Raw genomic sequence first — 15,302 nt, 5'->3', positions numbered from 1 at the left:
AAAATTCCTTTAGAATATACTGTCTTTATCAAATTTGTTATTTAATATAAACTGCAAGGATCAAAATTAAAACTGTATTAGATTGATTCTTCTTCAGGAGTATTCCAAATGTTTTCAATATGCTGGTAATAACATCTCCAACAGTTTTATTCATGTACTCTTATTACATGGAGTCTTCCTCCCAAGATTCGCTAAGGTCATCCTTTGGAACCGAAAAATGTACATACTATTTTGTACACAGTAAACTTTTAGCACTTGAACTGAATTTAACTTCTTGTCTTCTAACTTCATAGACTAGTTGACTATGATATCTATGATAGTAGATAGATATTCCCATTATATTTATCTAATAATAGCGCATTATTGTACATTTTTGCTTTTTCTTCTCTATTGCATCCAGTTTAGAATGTCGAACTTCCTTGTAGCACTCACATTATGTAGGTTAAAGCCGTATTTAGAAGGGTGTCCTTCTATTCATTTACCTCTGTTAGGTCTTGATTTCAAGGGTCTTTTCTCCTTATTTATTTTAACTCAGAAGGGAACACAGTGCCTCTGAATTATAGCTTTAAGTGTTTTCCATCTTAATAAGGGTGAGTATTCCCCTGGGAAGTACATACTGCAGAGTGAACTAATCTCCTGCTTGATCCTGTCAATACAATCTTGTCCTACCAATAAAGAGGACATTAAATGCTGCTGCCTAATGGTAGGACTGATTAGAAAAAATGAAGAGAAGGTGAGTTTTATTCCTTAACAGAATCCAGCACAGGGGAAAAATACTCTTACCAGCAGAATATGTGAGAACCATTTGAATAGCCAGATAACACTAAGACATGGGTGTTTCCTCATGGGTGAGCATATAACAAATGATGTAAAATTTATGTAAATCATAACAAACAATGGAGCAAAGGTTAAACTAAAGCTCTTCAGAGACAGATGTTTGAAAAATTATTTATAGTTAATTGGATTAAGTCTAGTTTTCAAAGAAAATATGAGAAGGCATAGATGTTACTAGTATTTGTTACTCTTGAAGAGAATCTGGGATTTATTCTCAGTTAGCACAGGTTGACTCTCAGTCATCCATGACTCCAATTCCAGGAGATCCAAGACCATCTTATGTCCTCTGGGATCACTAGAAATGCATAAAATGCATGTACATATACATGCAGGCAAAGCAATCATACAGCAAAAGTAAAATATTTCTTTAACTAGAGTATGTTTGAAAAGCTCTAAACCTGACTTCAGTCTGGCTTTTTTTTGGATTTGTTATGTTTATTGTTTATACAGAGCAAAGTATTTGGTACATTTATTATGGAGAAAGCAATTTCATAATGATCATCCAAAATTAAATGTCACATACCCTTTGACCTGAATAGTACTCTTCTAGGAACTTATCTTACAGATAAGATTGTACAAGTGTACAAAAAGGGAATTGTAGTTTTGTAGGTCCTCAACTGGGGTCTGCTGGAGTCATTTCTAGAAGTGTTTTGTGCTGAGTGCATTTTCAATGGAACTATACCATCAACAGAGTGGCCCTGTGTGTATTTGGCTGGGTTCCTCATCTTCAACCTTCCCGTTGGTGTCTCATCACTTTGGAAGAACACTTGTGTTTTAAAACAGCATTTTCCTTCATCTGTTCTTCCCTCTGCTCATTTGCCATGCATTGCTGACCAATAGGCTACAATTCTGTTTTCCTTTTGCTTTGACTTTTAACATCTGAGTCAAACATGACTTTCTTACTATAAAATCCCATTTAAACAGTCCTTCAAATACTCTCTTGCCTTCTTGTAAAAATTCCATGAATAATTTTAGAGCTGACCAGAAATATATTATAATTAATGTATTCTAGTATCAGAAGAGTGAAACAGAAGACAATCTAAGATAAAGGTTAAAAGAATATACATGTAGAAACAGAGTGGAGAGAGCAATTGCAGGCATTAAGATTCAAGGTGCCTTTACCGTTTTTCCTTTATTTGGCAGAGCCTTACATCTTTGTAGCTTATCAAAGCAAAGCATTTCTTACCAATAAAATAATTTGTCACATAGATGTCATTTTTAAGGAAATGTGAAGAGTATGACAGAATTCATATAGTTTTACTCAGCAACATCCTGGTACAAACCTATGAAACACAGAAATCATTATGATTTGTCCTAGATTTCATGAATCGTATCCTCAAGTATTTCTTAACAAAGATTTTGAAATACTTTAGAAGTTAATGTTACTATAAAATAATTTGCAAAATGATCACTGCAAATTTGTTCAGCAAAATAAATTGCACTTTTTAACTAAGCTTATAGACTATTAGTCTATTAAGAAATAACTATACTGAAATACAGTCAGAAAACTTTAAAATTGGGTCACCAAACAGACAATATTATTGTACTGTGAACAGACCAAAAATAATCTCAGAGTTTATCAAATCAGCAAATAAACATCACTACATAATCAGAAGATATCAGAAACTTGAATAATAATGTGTGCTCTAACCACACATACAGAAAATATTAAATTCATGGAACTTTTTTGGAAGATACAGTTTTAAAAAGTTAAAAAAAATCTCCTGATTATTAGGTTAGTAAAGGAATTCTTTAAAAGAAAGACGATAATTTTCTGATATTTTGATCCAGGCATAATGAGATTAATGAGGCAATTTGTCATCTTCCTCTTTATATATGCCTTTCCATTCACGGTGTAATTCCAAGGTATTTCACCCAACATGAAGGAGGGTCCCATGACTGCTTTATTTCCTAGCATAATTTTAGTATCAATAACAAGGTTCTAAAGGGTGAAGGACCTTGCTAAATGGGACATCTTAGTAATATCTAGAATAAATAATACAAAAAATTCAAGTTTTAAAAAAATATTTATTGTATCAATTTCATGTTTTCATTGATTTTGATTAATAAAATTAATAAAATCAAGTGAGTTACTAAATAAAATGTTCCTGATTCAAAGATGCTAACATATTTTTTTTAAAAAAATAAATAGGATGTCAAATTTTAAAGTTAAAATTCTAACCCCTTGTCTCAGAAATTTTCTGGTTTCTTCATGTATCTTTAATTTTTTCCTTTAATACAGACAATGAAAATATATTTTGTATTGTCCTTTGTTATGATAAAGCAATAAGGAATACTCATCTTTAAAGGTAGATATATTTACATTACCAAACCGAAACATCCATGACAATGAAATGAGTCTCCAAGCATCTCATTTCTCTTAACGGATTACTGAGTTTTGAGTATTCAATTAATAAATAATTATAGGCATCTGCCTGATCATTTCTTATATCAGTAATATATTCATTGTATTCTTAAAACTTCACATACACAATTAATCAGTTGTTCAACACATAGTTGTTAGGAATCAAAAATAAAAACGAATCAGAGGTTATGTCCAGTAAGCAAACTAATTCAGAATAACAGCCTTAAAAATTTGTCTAGTGTTCTCCAGTACCTTCTGTACCCTAATCTGACAAGTCATGCCAGAACTATTCATATTTTTAATTGAATAATATCTTTTCACCAACCTTAGAATAACTGACCTTGTTGATAGACATGCTGGGTACTGAGATAGAGTCACAGCTCATCATATTTGTGATATATTCAGCTGATAATAAATTCTTTGTTTTTGCTAACAGAGAGCATCGGTTAGCATCACTCCTTTTCAAAATAAAAACTTAAGAAATTTGATATTTTTAAGAATAATTATTTTTCAAAATATTAATTTAAGGTCTACAGTAATTGAACCATTATTATTTTCAAATGATGATGTGCTAAATTCGGATAGAAATCAATGTAAGGGGCCATGAAATAAGACATATATTTAAAATAGTTTTCATATTTGAATAATCAGCAAGATTTTCACAAACATTCAGAAAATAAAGAATAAAGTATGTAACGTTATATCTGTTGATTAGAGAAAAATGACTTTTAAGTACGACTGCTATTTTGTTACACAATGCATGTTGATTTGGAAATCAACTTGATAGAACATGACAGTAATTACTTCATGACAACTGACACAGGAATAGCTCCTACTACACTTACCTGAGGCCTCATTTAGTGATTTCTACATTTTAATGAGCCGATTATACCAACAAATACTTCGGAAATTGTCATCTTTAGCTCAGACACCTTTAAAAGACCGCAAAACATAACAACTTTTGGCCAGTTTTATAATGCCTTAACGATGTAGGAGGCAGATGGATAGAATAGACTTTTGTGTGTCTTATTTACCAAGGATCATTGAAGATAAATCTTTTCATTATTTCAGTTCTTGGAAGCAGCTGCCTTTTACTTGAAATAAGAATTGATTTCCTCAATTATCAGTTGTCTAGAAGGGTTGAAAGGTGATAAAGGCAGTAGTGGTTTTTTGCTCCCCCTCCAGCCAATGATCAACACACTGAAAATTGTTACTCATCTTTCAAACTGACTGGACAATGACACATTACATCTTAAGAGTCTTATGGTTTGGTAAAAAATGCAAAGGAAAACCATGCTATAGTTTCCCATAATTACAACATATAACTAAACTTTCCCATATGTAGTCTATCATCCAAGCACAGAACTGTGCATAGCTATATTATTCAATAAATATTGCTCACTTACAATGTCCGTGATCCATTCTTTGTGTTAAAGCTGTGGAAATTTACTGATATAATGGAAAGGGAAGGATAGAGTGATGGAAATGCTTGAGACCAGAGATGTATCAACACATAAAGGAGAATAAACATTACTTTAATCATAGAGGAAGTCTTAATATTAATTCTGAAAATTATATGGAGTGTCCTTCAAAAATACATTGAGACATTTCTCTTTTTTTGCTATAAATTTCAAATCTCCATTCTCAAAGATTAGAACCACTTATCTTTGTTCATATTCTGAAACAAGTCAGGTAGGTTTTAGTCTTCGACTGACTTGGAGTGGTGGGTTGAAACCTTGAAATAGATGCATTCCCAAAATCTTCAAAACAGAATTTAATGTAATCTTTTTTTAGTAGATTAGTTTAATCAGTTTTGAATGTTTATTTTATTGGTATTTGTAGTGGTATGTTATTTGTATCTTGATAAATAAATCTAACAATACACTACTACAGGTATTAATGGTTTTTTTTTTTTTTGTGTGTGTGTGTGTGTGTGTGTGTGTTTTGTTTTCTTTTGGTTTTCCAAGACAGGATTTCTCTGTGTAACAGATCTAGTTGTCCTGAAACTAGCTCATGTATAACAGTTTAACCTCCAAATCACAGAGGTCCACCTGCCTCTGCCTTTCGAGTGTTGGGATTAAAGACATGTGCCACCACTGGCTTGTGAGTATTGATATTTTTGTTTAGACGCAACATAAGCTGGAAGATAGCGTCAGAGTTCCTAGAACTGGAGATAAAGACAGCAGTGAGCCCCTGTGTGTGTACTGTAAATAAAACCAAATTTCTTTGTAAGAGGAGCAAATGGTCTTAAACATTGAACCTTGTCTTGAGGCCCAGCATCTATATTTTTGAAAAAAATTAACAATATTTAAAGCCTCTATTTTGAGCATTATTAGTAGTAACCAACACCAATCTGTTCTTTGCTTTTATTGCCCCAGTAGATTGTTTTTTAAATTTAAAAACATTTCATAATTTTTAGAAACCTGACGCTATTTTATTTCATATTATAATTTCTAAAATTACTTATCATATTCATGAAATGCACTGTAATTATGTCTTTTTATATAAGTGATTGGTGGGATTGAAAAATAAGAAATTCTACTACTATAAAGTAAAGCCATTCTATTTCAATGCATTGGTAAATTCTATTTTGTCTACACATTAAGATGTTTGTTGGTGTCCCCCAAAACATTAAGAAAACCATGAATTAATGAGCTTAAGGCATTATTTTGCATACATCTTCAGTGTTATATATTCAAACTTTTCTGGCTTATCTTATAAAGTTGAAGAGATGTAACTATTCCAGTACAATATCATTCTCAGGTAAAAAACTTTCCATTTCTCAATGTATATTTAGAGAGTTTAATTTTAATTTTCAGAATTAATTTTTTAAAACCATGAGGTTTTTTTACTCTCTAATGACATGATTTCCATTTGAGTATATTACATTTCTCCGAATATTCACAACCGCATGAATTTTGTTTTATATCCAATAGATGTGATAGGTCTCAAATTAATTAGCATATTCAATATCAATCCCCAAACACCAGCTTTCAAAGTGTGCACATTGATTACTAAACAACTAAACATGATTTACTTTGTTTTATTTTTTTCAGACAAGACCTCACTTCATAACTGAGGCTATTCTAAAACTATGTAGCCTTGATTAGCTATCTTTGAAACCAGAAAATTCTCTAGTTTTGGCTCCTAAGTATTGAAATTTTAGGCAAAAAAAAAATTACGGGAAAGGATGTATTTAATTTTTAATTGTAACAGCTGAATCAACTCACAGTGTTCAAGCATATTCTTTGATATAATATTTTACCCAAATTGGTTATGTTCATGAATCTCATTTAAAATAGTTTTTAAAAAGTTAAAGCATGAAAGTAAGTGTTTAATGACTAAAAATATACTGCCCATTATTTGAGACTGAGCAATGTAAAATGCATGCTTACTCAGTTCTGTTCTTTCCAAAGCTAGATTGTTTTTTAATAGTGTAATATTCTAGAGATAGACTGTAAAATTAACAAGATGCAAGAGTCCAGAAAAGTTAATAAACGCTAGCTCAATCCTGATGATGTTGGCTGATAATCACAGAATTCAGAAAGAATAAGTCTATCTGTAACTATTCCTTCACGATAAATCTATAATAGAATTTAAATGAAACACACCATTATAAGAGAATAATTCTTACATAGCAGAGCACTGTAATGCTTTTTAATGTAATGTTCATATACTTATTAATTCAATCAATAAGTGTGTATTTTATAGATTTAATTTTCTGGAAATATAATATGATAATTCCTTTATTAGCACTTATGGAAGATTTGTTACAATTTGGGTGCTCTTAAAGACATCTGAATCTGGATAAATTACAATTTACACATTAAAATTACTTAAAATAATATGTAAAATATGTTACACTGTGGATAAACATTTTAATCTCTAAGTGTAATAAATCATACAAATAACATTAAGATTGAAATATACTAGATTGAGAATTGTTGCTTACTCAAGTAAGTAGATTTTATATCACTTTAAGTGTCTCATTTCACACTTTCTTAACTAAAAATAAAGCTCCAAACACACAGTGGTTTTACCCCTAAGTAGGTTGTAATGCAACCTGTCCTTCAAAAATGTATTAATTTTGTGAATTTTTCTTTGGGAAAATAAATTTGGTACTGAAATAATTGGGTTTACTTCACTTGTTAAAGAATGAAAATGTTGTTGCTTTCAATATTAATTAGGAAACAACACAAAATTTTTGCATTTTTTATTTCAAATTAATTTATTTTAAAGTGCAGTAGATTTGTAACTTATAAAATAATTGCTTATAAAATTTTTTGCAATTGGGTAGGAATATCAGCAATAATTAAATAGAAGTGTTTATTCCTCATCAGATATTCTTAGAAATAATAGTAATAAGAGCTTTAAAACTTAATACACAAGATAATTGCAGACCATTGTAAAGGATTACCTTTGCCATTTGATACCATCAAGAAATCAAAGAACTGTTCCTAGTGACTCCTTCCAGGTATTGATTGAATAGAAAGCCCATTAGTACTCAGATTAAATTTCAACTTCTAATATTCATCTTTATATATGAAAGAATAAACATTGTTGCACTTTCTTATTATTTAAACACTTGAAATTGTCATTTCCCAATTAATAAAATTAGTATTTTTTCTCTTGCACTCAATGGGAATTTGTAAATTGTAAATGCTGAAGTTATGAAATCATATAATAAATATAATGTTTCATCAGAATACTATTCAGTGGTTCACAGCTTTGTGACTGAAAAAAAATCTCCAAATAGTTGCTAAATTAATACACCAACAGTTCAGATGTCTACCCTCCTTCATTTTAGTAAAGTGAATGCGATTTTATTTTAAAAAAACCTAAAAGTTACAATATTTAAGCTTCTCTATTTTGATATTATTATATGAGAAGATTTAATTTATTTGAACATGAAGATCAAATTAATAACATAAATCTACTAAGGATTAGCATTTTCTTTAATTTATGGATTATAAGAAGTCAGTCTGTCAAAAGCCTTATCTTATAAAAATGTCTGTCTTTTCATAAAGAAGATAAAATTAAATTTCAATATCTTCACAATAAAATAATAACTACTGTGCTTCAGCAATTATACTATTTTTCTTGTTAAATACTGCATAATAGTAAAACTCAGGTGGAACCACCCCACAGGGACCAAGAATACTTGATATTTACATTAAAATTAGTTGCATCAACATTTGTTCTCAAGAAGTCATAACACTACTGTGACACTAAGAAATTCACACATAACAGAATCTTTTGTATGAGGAATTATGTTTTTTTCTTCAATTTGTTTGTCTTTATTTTTTTTATTTTTTTCTTGGCTTGTCATTTGGAAGCATTCTCTCCTCTCTGTTATTTATTAAAGAAATGGGAAAAATAAATAAATATGGCAGGAAAAAAATGTTAGTAGAACAATGTAGACAAGTTAAGACTAGAGTAGCGATGTAGAAGAAAGTGCTGTGTCTACCAACACTTGACCTTTCCCATGTCCTTACTCTTACAGAGCTGAAACAGTACATAGGGAAGATTCGTAGAAGATTTCAACATTAATCCAAAATCCTGAACATAATTACAAACACATTTCAGGTTTTCTTTAAAATGAATAAGAAGTTTATGCTAAGCTTGCCACATGCTCTTCTCATTGTACCATTTATCCTGGAAATATTTAAATATTAGATTCAGTTTTCTAAAATAATAAGAATTTTAGAATCTTCTCTAATCAGTTTTTTTTTAGTTTAATGATAATATGAACATAATAAAGTAACAGTAAGAAATAAAGGATCTTGATATAGTATTACAATGGAGCATCAAAGTTTAGGAGGCCCACTACTTTGTTTCAGTTACCTCGTGCAGTCATGCTTATGAAGAACTACTCAGGAGAGCAACTGTTTTGCATGTAATAACACACCAGTCTAGTAACCCAGAAAATGGTAGAATTTGTGCATGTTTATATAATATGTGTGTGAACCCTTACACTTAAATATAGAGACTTCTTTCTACATATATCTGATTTACTTAGCTGGTGTACTCTAATAATTGTATTGAAAATAATCAACAGGTGCTATAATTTATAAATCATACATTTATGCTACAATATTGGGTTTCCTTACAACAAAATAGCTCATGAGAGCATGGTATCATACATGATTCAGTTCAAAGCAAATCAAATTGATTTTTATAGGATACCCTGCATATTTTACTTCAAGGTTATTGTTTAACTAATTCAAATGTGACATAAATGTCTTCTCCATCAGTCCAAAACTGGAGATAGCTGCACATATCTGCACAGAGACACAATGAGTGTGTTTATTATAACAGAACTGCAGAGACTAAAATACGAAAGAATTGACAAACTGAAATGTGTGAAAACTTTCTCTTGTGGGAAAAAAACTCACTTTTGCCTCAAACTAAAAGTAAAAAAAGTACTATAACTTTGCAATTATCCCACCCAAAGTTTCCATTATTCTTACTGATTCCATATTTTATCAGTTAGCATTAGAAGCAGAAAAAAAATGACTAAGAGTTCCACATCAATAAATGCAAACACTAAAATTATTTCCAGCAAAAAAATGTGAGGATAATTTCTTTGACAAAATACTATTAGCAACTGCATAGTTTAGGATGGTGTCTCATAAATTTGTTGGGTTTTGTGCTTCACCTTCTGCAAATTCTTAGTTCCTACAGCTATATGCATAGTATAAAAAAAAAGAAAACACCAGTAATAACAATAAAGCATTAGACCATTCCTGTATATTGTCATTTTAATTGACTTAATTCTGATGGTGGAAGAAAGCTACTGATTGCTCAAGCTACATATTTACAAAACTTTGAATAAAAAGAGGTATGTTTGGGATGTGTTCTCATTTTCTTCTCATGTCTTTTTCATTTTTCATCTGTCTGTCTTACACTTTAAGATGTCTGTACCAGGTTTGTACACAACCCTGCCTTTGGGCAACTTCCTCTTCTTCCTCTAATTTTACAAATCTAACCCAATACCAAACCCGAGCATTTTTGTTTTCAAGATTGAGAAAATAGAACAAGAATGTCCACAGATCATTCTCTCAAAAAGTCGAAATTACTTTTCTAGTTCAAGAGGCCCTTAATAGTTCTCTAGGAACCCTCTGTATAGAAAGGTTTGTGACCCCAGCAATAGAGGCAGTTTAAGGCATTTCAGTAACTGCCTCTTCCGTATCTCCTTATGGCTATCCACCCCTTCCTCTAACTCTCTACACTCCCAATCACTGCCTCTCGCATACGTCCATTTTATGATTTTTTCTGCCACATTTTAACGTTTGAATAAGATCACATTAAACATTTAAATGAACGCAATCCAATCTTTAAAGGGTATTAAACGTATTAATGAATGTGAATAGTAAGAAGTTATGGATGCTAGAACCATCTGAAAATGGATGGATTCTGTAACCTGAAACGAAAACAGACTATGCAGTTGATGATATCGTACAGACATTCAGTTCTTACCTGGTTAACTCCATGATGACAAACAAATCAAAAGTCCCCAGAATCTGAAGCATCTGTCTCCAGGCTGCCTTGACAGCTTCACAGCTTGGAGCTTTCTTAGCTTGCATATATTTGACCGGCTCTCCTTTGCGAGCAAAGCTAGGGTTAATTTGTAACCCTAGTCACCTCCTCCTCTTTTCTAACAGCTGTTTGGCAGCTCACACAGCAGGGAAAGTGCATTTTACCCTTTCAAATGGAGCTTACACTGCATCTCCCAGCCATAGTCCACTTACAAGGAGGTCCCTGCTCTGAAGAACTGATCACGTTCTGGACCTAAAGGAAAGTACAAGGCTTTGTGCCTCAACTCTTAGAGACTAGGGGAAACAGCCATCAAAGACTTCAACTCTGTCACTGTTTGGCTATAGTTGCAACAGAACCCACGCAGCCTTGAGTGTCACCCCCTCCCTGGTGGTCACCTCCGGAGCACAGGGCCCGATAATGGGTCTTATTAGTTCTCACCCCCACCTCCAAGAAAAGGGATGAGCAAGGCAAAAGCGAGAACTTTACAGTGGCTTTAGCATAAGCGTGTAGTTTCTAAACCTCGAATTACGAATAACATTGCATTCCAAGCCTTGGCTCCAAGTTGAAAACCCATCTTACTTCACCCTACCGCTCACTAGGTTCTGTGAGTTAGTGACGGAAGGAAAGGAAGGAGTGATGACGCTTAGCAATACTTTAACATTGATCTAAAAAAGTCCTTCAGCTATCGTAAGCCCTACTAAACAAGCAGATAACGAAGGCGATCGGGGCTTTACAAAACAGTCAACCTGGAGAAGCATTGAGCGCTGTGCTTAGATTCAGCACATGAAAATAATAAAGAAATCGCAACACAGAAAGATGTTAAGAGATTGCAGGAAAGAAAAAAAAAACAAGTCTGTCATTCCCGCAGTAGAGGTTTGGGGACCCAGGAAGACTGGACAACAGGCATTGCGGGGGGTCGCAAAACCCTTGTGAGCCCACTCTCCCGGAGAGCAAACGTTCACCGCTAGCAGCAGGGCTGAGAGAGCAGCCAGCGCCAAAGGGAAGGGGACTCCATCCCTACCCTCTCGCTCCCGCACCAAAACTGAGCCCTGGGCCAGTTAGGCGACCAGGCGTTTTGCCCTCTACGTCCCTAGAACCCAGGAGACTTAGAGGTTGCTGAAAGCAGCGGCGAAATCTCCAGACACAGTCGCCTGTTGCTAGCCCTCTGGTTAAAGCATCCTTGGCTACTAGAGCCTGTTTCTCGTGTCAGTTTCCCTCATACAATACTGAGCTCAGGGTTCTAACACAGCAAAACGCACTTACCTAGACAGCGAATGTCTGTGCCTCACTGTGCCACACTGATTAAGCAGAAAACGGTTTGACTGCACTGAAAGTTTTCTCCTCTCTCTCTCTCTCTCTCTCTCTCTCTCTCTCTCCATCCCTCCCTCCCTCCCTCCGTCCCTCCTTTCCTCCCTCCCTCCACCCTTGCGCAACAGCAGTAGTCCTCTAGAGAGGATATTTGAATTGGCGAATTACACCAAAGCCTCGTTTCTTCAAATGAAGTCACGGACGCTAATGGCACTGGCTTGTCAGGCAGGACGGACTGAACTGGCAAAGACAGCAGGTAGAAACTAGCTCTGGGTGAGGGACGCCAAGAGGTGCGGACCACTGTGTCAGCCCCAAACCCTCTCCTACTCAGTGGGAGCCCAGGGGGAAAGCCCAGGAATCTGCGAGGAGGAGGGGGATGGGGCGGTGGTGCAGCTGGAGTACTTTTATGTCTGGAAGCTTAAAAGGCTTTTGAATTAAAAAGAAAGAAATCATTGCCCACGTTTGTCGCAGGAGCCATCAATGACTGGAATAGTTCTTTCCCAGAAATTAAAAAGAACCCCCCCCCCCACAATTAACTTAGGGAAAAGACTCTTGAACAATAGAACCTCACTTCCATCCACCCCAATAAAGGGGGAAAGTCCAGAAACTTGTCCGTATTTGAGAGTTGGGGGGGGGGGAATCACAGAAAATCTCTCTCTGGGTGCTTTACAGATTACGGACACATGCAGATTTGTATTTGATAAACACCAAACACTTGCCCCAATGTGAAGTGAAAGCCAACATTTAAGTGTTTCTCATCACAGCTAGGTGGACTAGGAAGTGATCCTCAGTTAAAGTCCTTAGAAATGTCCATGAAAGCACAAGGCAGGGACCATATTAACATACTTATTAAAATCTGAGGGCAGGGGTGGGCAAGTGTGAGGAATGAGGCAATTACATTTTTCATGTAAAGCCCCTCCCTGAATTTCAGTGCCTTAGAACCCAGATAATCAGTGGCTTCTGATAGCTCTCTTCATCTGAAGGGAGACCTTCCTGACCAATTAACTGTTTGCCAGTTTAGTTCGCAAAACCTGAAATGCATTGCAAAATGCTGCCTCAACAGGAACCACAATGACCAAAATAATGCTCTCATGTGTGCTGAGGCTTTTGTATAAGAATTATGCCCACAACACCCGGACTCCTTTTCTTGCAATATCATAACATCTCAGTGCTTAGGTTCCTATTCAATCCAAAAGACACACTTTACAAAGTCCCCCTCAACCATTCACATGTTTAGGATGTGATAAGCACACACTGACCTGGACAACCTTCTGAACATCAGAGAGACTAGTGAACTTTTTTAAACCCAGAAAGTCACTGCTTCTTCAGGCATTTTCATAGACTAAGAGAAAAAAAAATACCCTTTCAAATGGTACAACACTGGGTACCAAGAGCAGTAAATTGGTAAGTGGTGATGTCCACAATATCTGATAGAGACTTGTAGTAAAATGGGGACTTTTTTTTTTAATAACGAAAGAGGTATTGGTATTAAAACTAATCATTGCATGGACTATATTTTACTAGTCCCAGCATGTACTAATGGTCACATAGGTATAGGTACTTGCAATTTGAATGTAACTATAGCTATGTAAAAAAGGGAGAGAGAAAGAGAGAGAGGGAGAGAGAGAGAGAGAGAGAGAGAGAGAGAGAGAGAGAGAGAGAGAGCCCTGCTTATTTAAAAATAATCATAACACTAGTATTAAGTTACAAGCTGCTCACCACATGTAAAGAGATACTTACCAGAGGAAATTTCATGAAGCAAGATGACTGTGAGAGGAATATATCCAGGATTGGAGAAAATATTCCATGGTCTTCCAAAACCTTTTAGGTCTGTGAGATGCAGAGCAGTAGGACTTGGAAGTATTCAGCAGTTCTTGGTTGCATTTAACCAACAGAGAGCCAGTTATTTGGGGGTCAAGATCCCCAAAGTAAAGAAGGCAAAATGTTAAAGAAGTGATTTTAACTGGGGATGGGTAGCAGTGGAGACCTTTTCTGTGATGATCCTCAGGCAAACAAATTTACTGAAATATGTGTCCCCACACAGTGAGAAAAGACAGAAGCTGGGTAAGCCACGAGAAAAAGATGCATAACACAAACAGATCTGCAAAGAGAAGTAAAAGGATGTGTTGAAGCTAGGGAGTATAGAACTAGTGAGCTAGGCTGTAGTCATCCTCACAGTGCAGCAGCAATGATTTAGGCTGCTGGGGACGATCCAATGAGAATCCAGGAGAGCACTGCTTCGGAAATCCTGCAGGGTCTTCCCACTCAGCAGTTCTTTTCAGAGTTTATCTGCGCTGGGAAAGCTATCATTAGGATTAATACTATTCCATCAGTGCCTTTCACTAGTAGTTCCCTGGAACCCCTTCCGTCGCAGCAACTGAAGGATGTATAGTAAGAAAACCTGACATAACGCACACCCCAAATAAGAAAGCAGAACGGGTCACATTGCCATGATCAAATCGTCAGCGATTTTTGCATTGGCAGAGACTGGAAGACGAATGGTTGAAGGTTCTAGTCGCTTGAAGGATTTGAGGGCGCTATGCTTTGGTGGGCTAGAAAGGGGACCCTGGAGTGGGTGATGGGATGCCTAGGCGGCAGCAGCTCTCCTAGGTTCCAGTTTCTTGATCAATCATGCTGCCTGTGTTTAAGGCAGTTGATTTTAATCCGAAACCCCAGCGCCAAACCATGCTTTAAGAAGCTAGATTTTAGGACAGTCTGAGGACCTTCCCTGGTCCTTTGAGGGTGGGGTAGGAGAAATGCAGGAGAGGCAGTCTGTGCCCTGTCTGCCTTGCATTTGATTTCTGCAGTTACGGAGCTAAAGTAGAGAACCCGCTTTGCTGGGGATTGCATTGTCGTGTCATTTTCCTGTCCTGATACCGCATAAACGATCACCTGATCAGCAGATCGATTGGGTAAGATTAGCCTGATCTGTCTCCCTTTTCCTTTCTGTGACCCCATTCTTCCCCCCTCCCTAAACCTATTCCTCACCCTTTCTTTCCCTGCCCCCGCCCCCGCCCTCTTGTCTCCCTCCCCCTTTTTCTCTTCTCTTCGAAATCTACTGCCACTGTGGAATTGCCTGTTTGACTGAAAGACTGATAACTCTGCAACTGATTTATTTTTTGATCAAGGAATGAACGGCACCCCGCCGCTGAAAATCTTTTCTTAGGGAAGATTCTTGGTCCTCATCTTTAGGAATTACCTGAGTGACCCAGAAGATGTATAGAGAGTACAGTCAGATAGGAGTCTGTAGACCTGG

The 15,302-nt window shown here is 35.4% G+C and overlaps 1 protein-coding gene across 6 annotated transcripts in view; it reads right to left on the bottom strand.

The window, feature by feature from the left end:
- Brinp3 (BMP/retinoic acid inducible neural specific 3) overlaps positions 1 to 14,658 on the bottom strand; it is a 415,090-nt gene extending 400,432 nt beyond the window's left edge. The window contains exons 1-2 of one of the 6 annotated variants that reach the window (XM_026779830.1): positions 12,002 to 12,091; positions 10,679 to 10,990 (exon numbers count right to left, since the gene is read on the bottom strand). The gene's annotated coding sequence lies outside the window, so the exon portion shown is untranslated. Of the gene's footprint in view, positions 1 to 2,020; positions 2,092 to 10,678; positions 11,271 to 12,001; positions 12,102 to 13,786 lie in introns of those variants that run through there. The other 5 variants (XM_026779831.1, XM_005348472.2, XM_005348473.2 and 2 more) reach the window with 5 other exon arrangements.
- Positions 14,659 to 15,302: the final 644 nt, after the last annotated feature.

The sequence above is a fragment of the Microtus ochrogaster genome, chromosome 6 (genome assembly GCF_000317375.1).
Source record: "Microtus ochrogaster isolate Prairie Vole_2 chromosome 6, MicOch1.0, whole genome shotgun sequence".
NCBI classification, from domain to species: domain Eukaryota; kingdom Metazoa; phylum Chordata; class Mammalia; order Rodentia; family Cricetidae; genus Microtus; species Microtus ochrogaster.
Note: the sequence above shows the minus strand (reverse complement) of the source record. Positions and strands in the feature narration are given on the sequence as shown.